Source organism: Schistocerca gregaria, unplaced genomic scaffold, assembly GCF_023897955.1.
Source record: "Schistocerca gregaria isolate iqSchGreg1 unplaced genomic scaffold, iqSchGreg1.2 ptg000199l, whole genome shotgun sequence".
NCBI classification, from domain to species: domain Eukaryota; kingdom Metazoa; phylum Arthropoda; class Insecta; order Orthoptera; family Acrididae; genus Schistocerca; species Schistocerca gregaria.
Genome location: NW_026061737.1, coordinates 3,189,243 through 3,195,674, shown reverse-complemented (window position 1 = coordinate 3,195,674; position 6,432 = coordinate 3,189,243).

Genomic DNA, 6,432 nt, shown 5'->3' with positions numbered 1-6,432 from the left:
AGAAATCCGTCCGTTTTCGTCATTTGTTATCGAATCGAGTTAAAGCCAGATCGTCACATTGGCCGCTCTTCTCTCTGAACGGTTGTACTTATCGTCTGCAAAAATATGTCACGTGCTGCGGTATGCGGAGACACTAAAATCACCACAGTAGAACACAGATGAAGCTTCTAAGTTGATGTAATATCCAGTAAGAAGTAGTACAATTCAAGTTTTAGGTACGATTATTGACTTTTTAGCTGGCTTTGGTGCCTTGGACATGAGCTAGGACCTTAAGATTCTGCATGAAAGGAGGACTTGCAACCGAGTTGCACGGGAGAATGTGAAAAGTGTTCATATGTAGTAAAAACCTTAGAAATCCGTCCGTTTTCGTCATTTGTTATCGAATCGACTTAAAGCCAAATCGTCACATTGGCCGCTCTTCTCTCTGAAACGGTTGTACTTATCGTCTGCAATGCTATGTCGCGTGCTGCGGTATGGTGAGACACTAAAAGCACCATAGTAGAACACAGATCAAGCTTCTAAGTTGATGTAATAGCCAGTATGAAGTAGTAAAATTCAAGTAAAAGGTACTGAATATTGAATTTTTAGCTGGTTTTGGTGCCTTGGACATGAGCTAGGACCTTAATATTCTGCATGAAAGGAGGACTAGCAGCCGAGTTGCACGGGAGAATGTGAAAACAGTTCAAATGTAGTAAAAACCTGAGAAATCCGTCCGTTTTCGTCATTTGTTATCGAATCGACTTAAAGCCAGATCGTCACATTGGCCGCTCTTCTCTGTGAAACGGATGTACTTATCGTCTGCAAAGCTATGTCGGGTGCTGCGGTATGCGGAGACACTAAAAGCACCATAGTAGAACACAGATGAAGCTTCTAAGTTGATGTAATACCCAGTAAGAAGTAGTATAATTCAAGTTTAAGGCATCGATTATTGCCTTTTTAGCTGGGTTTGGTCCCTTGGACATGAGCTAGGACCTTAACATTCTTCATGAAAGGAGGACTACTAGCCGAGTTGCACGGGAGAATGTGAAAAGTGTTCATATGTAGTAAAAACATTAGAATTCCATCCGTTTTCGTCATTTGTTATCGAATCGACTTAAAGCCAGATCGTCACATTGGCCGCTCTTCTCTCTGAAACGGTTGTACTTATCGTCTGCAAAGCTATGTCACGTACTGCGGTATGCGGAGACACTAAAATCACCACAGTAGAACACAGATGAAGATTCTAAGTTGATGTAATATCCAGTAAGAAGTAGTACAATTCAAGTTTAAGTATCGGTTATTGACTTTTTAGCTGGCTTAGGTGCCTTGGACATGAGCTAGGACCTTAAGATTTTGCATGAAAGGAGGGCTAGCAGCCAAGTTGCACGGGAGAGTGTGAGAAGTGTTCATATGTAGTAAAAACCTGAGAAATCCGTCCGTTTTCCTCATTTGTTATCGAATCGACTTGAAGCCAGATCGTCACATTGGCCGCTCTTCTCTCTGAAACGGTTGTACTTATCGTCTGCAAAGCTATGTCGCGAGTTGCTTTAGGCGGAAACAGGAAAAGCACCATAATAGAACACAGATGAAGCTTCTATGTTGATGTAATACCCAGTAAGAAGTAGTCCAATTCAAGTTTTAGGTATCGATTATTGACTTTTTAGCTGGCTTTGGTGCCTTGGACATGAGCTACGACTTTAAGATTCTGCATAATAGGAGGACTAGCAGCCGAGTTGCACGGGAGAATGTGAAAAGTGTTCATATGTAGTAATAACCTGAGAAATCCGTTCTTTTTCGTCATTTGTTATCGAATCGACTTAAAGCCAGATCGTCACATTGGCTGCTCTTCTCTCTGAAACGGTTGTACTTTTCGTCTGCAAAGCTATGTCGCGTGCTGCGGTATGCGGAGACACTAAAATCACCATAGTAGAACACAGATGAAGCTCCTAAGATGAGGTAATAGCCAGTAAGAAGTATTACAATTAAAGTTTTAGGTATCGGTTATTGACTTTTTAGCTGGCTTTGGTGCCTTGGACATGAGCTAGGTCCTTAAGATTCTGCATGAAAGGAGGACTAGCAGCCGAGTTGCACGGGAGAATGTCAAAAGTGTTCATATGTAGTAAAAACCTGAGAAATCCGTCCGTTTTCCTCATTTGTTATCGAATCGACTTAAAGCCAGATCGTCACATTGGCCGCTCTTCTCTCTGAAACGGTTGTACTTATCGTCTGCAAAACTATGTCGCGTGCTGCGGTATGCGGAGAAACTAAAAGCACCGTAGTAGAACACAGATGAAGCTTCTAAGTTGATGTAATAGCCAGTAAGAATTAGTACAATTCAAGTTTTAGGTATCGATTATTGACTTCTTAGCTGGCTTTGGTGCCTTGGACATGAGCTATTACCTTAAGATTCTGCATGAAAGGAGGACTAGCAGCCGAGTTGCACGGGAGAATGTGAAAAGTGTTCATATGTAGTAAAAACCTGAGAAATCCGTCCGTTTTCGTCATTTGTTATCGAATCGACTTAAAGCCAGATCGTCACATTGGCTGCTCTTCTCTCTGAAACGGTTGTACTTATCGTCTGCAAAGCTATGTCGCGTGCTGCGGTATGCGGAGACACTAAAATCACCATAGTAGAACACAGATGAAGCTTCTAAGTTGGTGCAATAGCCAGTAAGAAGTAGAACAATTCAAGTTTTAGGTATCGATTATTGTCTTTTTAGCTGGCTTCGGTACGTTGGACATGAGCTAGGACCTTAAGATTCTGCATGAAAGGAGGACTAGCAGCCGAGTTGCACGTCAGAATGTGAAAAGTGTTCATATGTAGTAAAAACCTGAGAAATCCGACCGTTTTCGTCATTTGTTATCGAATCTACTCAAAGCCAGATGGTCACATTGGCCGCTCTTCTCTCTGAAACGTTTGTACATATCGTCTGCAAAGCTATGTCGCGTGCAGCGGTATGTGTAGACACTAAAATCACCATAGTAGAACACAGATGAAGCATCTAAGTTGATGTAATAGCCAGTAAGAAGTAGTACAATTCAAGTTTTAGGAATCGATTATTGACTTTTTAGCTGGCTTTGGTGCCTTGGACATGAGCTAGGACTTTAAGATTCTGCATGAAAGGAGGACTAGCAGCCGAGTTGCACCGGAGAATGTGAAATGTGTTCATATGTAGTAAAAACCTGAGTAATCCGTCCGTTTTCGTCATTTGTAATCGAACCGACTTAAAGACAGATCGTCACATTGGCCGCTCTTCTCTCTGAAACGGTTGTACTTATCGTCTGAAAAGCTATGTCGCGTGCTGCGGCATGCTGAGACACTAAAAGCACAATAGTAGAACACAGATCAAGCTTCTAAGTTGATGTAATAGCCAGTAAGAAGTAGTACAATTCAAGTTTTAGGTATTGAATATGGACCTTTTAGCTGGCTTTGGTGCCTTGGACATGAGCTAGGACCTTAAGATTCTACATGAAAGGAGGACTAGCATCCGAGTTGCACGGTAGAATGTGAAAAGTGTTCATATGTAGTAATAACCTTAGAAATCCGTCCTTTCTCGTCATTTGTTAGCGAACCGACTTAAAGCCAGATCGTCACATTGGCCGCTCTTCTCTCTGAAACGGTTGTGCTTATCGTCTGCAAAGCTATGTCGCGTGTTGCCGTAGGCGGAAACAGGAAAAGAACCATAGTAGAACACAGATGAAGCTTCTAAGTTGATGTAATAGCCAGTAAGAAGTAGTCCAATTCAAGATTTAGGTATCGATTATTGACTTTTTAGCTGGCTTTGGTGCATTGGACATGAGCTAGGACCTTAAGATTCTGAATGAAAGGTAGACTAGCAGCCGAGTTCCACGGGAGAATGTGAAAAGTGTTCATATGTAGTAAAAACCTGAGAAATCCGTTCGTTTTCGTCATTTGTTATCGAATCGACTTAAAGCCAGATCGTCACATTGGCCGCTCTTCTCTCTGAAACGGTTGTACTTATCGACTGCAAAACTATGTCGCGTGCTGCGGTATGCGGAGAAACTAAAAGCACCATAGTAGAACACAGATGAAGCTTCTAAGTTGATGTAATATCCAGTAAGAAGTAGTACAATTCAAGTTTAAGGTATCGATTATTGACTTTTTAGCTGGCTTTGGACCTTTGGACATGAGCTAGGACCTTAACATTCTTCATGAAAGGAGGACTAGCAGCCGAGTTGCACGGGAGAATGTGAAAACTGTTCATATGTAGTAAAAACCTCAGAAATCCGTCCGTTTTAGTCATTTGTTATCGAATCGACTTAAAGCCAGATCGTCACATTGGCCGCTCTTCTCTCTGAAACGGTTGTACTTATCGTCTGCAAAGCTATGTCACGTGCTGCGGTATGCGGAGACACTAAAATCACCACAGTAGAACACAGATGAAGCTTCTAAGTTGATGTAATATCCAGTAAGAAGTAGTACAATTCAACTTTTAGGTATCGGTTATTGACTTTTTAGCTGGCTTTGGTGCCTTGGACATGAGCTAGGTCCTTAAGATTCTGCATGAAAGGAGGACTAGCAGCCGAGTTGCACGGGAGAATGTGAAAAGTGTTCATATGTAGTAAAAACCTGAGAAATCCGTCCGTTTTCCTCATTTGTTATCGAATCGGCTTAAAGCCAGATCGTCACATTGGCCGCTCTTCTCTCTGAAACGGTTGTACTTATCGTCTGCAAAACTATGTCGCGTGCTGCGGTATGCGGAGAAACTAAAAGCACCGTAGTAGAACACAGATGAAGCTTCTAAGTTGATGTAATAGCCAGTAAGAAGTAGTACAATTCAAGTTTTAGGTATCGATTTTTGACTTCTTAGCTGGCTTTGGTGCCTTGGACATGAGCTATTACCTTAAGATTCTGCATGAAAGGAGGACTAGCAGCCGAGTTGCACGGGAGAATGTGAAAAGTGTTCATATGTAGTAAAAACCTGAGAAATCCGTCCGTTTTCGTCATTTGTTATCGAATCGACTTAAAGCCAGATCGTCACATTGGCCGCTCTTCTCTCTGAAACGGTTGTACTTATCGTCTGCAAAGCTATGTCACGTTTTGCCGTAGGCGGAAACAGGAAAAGCACCATAGTAGAACACAGACGAAGCTTCTAAGTTGATGTAATAGCCAGTAAGAAAAAGTACAATTCAAGTTTTAGGTATCGATTATTGACTTTTTAACTGGCTTTGGTGCCTTGGCCATGAGCTAGGACCTTGACATTCTGCATGAAAGGAGGACTAGCAGCCGAGTTGCACGGGAGAATGTGAAAAGTGTTCATATGTAGTAAAAACCTGAGAAATCCGTCCGTTTTCGTCATTTGTTATCGAATCGACTTAAAGCCAGATCGTCACATTGGCCGCTCTTCTCTCTGAAACGGTTGTACTTATCGTCTGCAAAGCTATGTCGCGTGCTGCGGTATGCGGAGACACTAAAATCACCATAGTAGAACACAGATGAAGCTTCTAAGTTGGTGCAATAGCCAGTAAGAAGTAGAACAATTCAAGTTTTAGGTATCGATTATTGTCTTTTTAGCTGGCATCGGTACCTTGGACATGAGCTAGGACGTTAAGATTCTGCATGAAAGGAGGACTAGCAGCCGAGTTGCACGTCAGAATGTGAAAAGTGTTCATATGTAGTAAAAACCTGAGAAATCCGTCCGTTTTCGTCATTTGTTATCGAATCTACTTAAAGCCAGATGGTCACATTGGCCGCTCTTCTCTCTGAAACGTTTGTACATATCGTCTGCAAAGCTATGTCGCGTGCAGCGGTATGTGGAGACACTAAAATCACCATAGTAGAACACAGATGAAGCATCTAAGTTGATGTAATAGCCAGTAAGAAGTAGTACAATTCAAGTTTTAGGAATCGATTATTGACTTTTTAGCTGGCTTTGTTGCCTTGGACATGAGCTAGGACTTCAAGATTCTGCATGAAAGGAGGACTAGCAGCCGAGTTGCGCCGGAGAATGTGAAATGTGTTCATATGTAGTAAAAACCTGAGTAATCCGTCCGTTTTCGTCATTTGTAATCGAACCGACTTAAAGACAGATCGTCACATTGGCCGCTCTTCTCTCTGAAACGGTTGTACTTATCGTCTGAAAAGCTATGTCGCGTGCTGCGGCATGCTGAGACACTAAAAGCACAATAGTAGAACACAGATCAAGCTTCTAAGTTGATGTAATAGCCAGTAAGAAAAAGTACAATTCAAGTTTTAGGTATCGATTATTGACTTTTTAACTGGCTTTGGTGCCTTGGCCATGAGCTAGGACCTTGACATTCTGCATGAAAGGAGGACTAGCAGCCGAGTTGCACGGGAGAATGTGAAAAGTGTTCATATGTAGTAAAAACCTGAGAAATCCGTCCGTTTTCGTCATTTGTTATCGAATCGACTTAAAGCCAGATCGTCACATTGGCCGCTCTTCTCTCTGAAACGGTTGTACTTATCGTCTG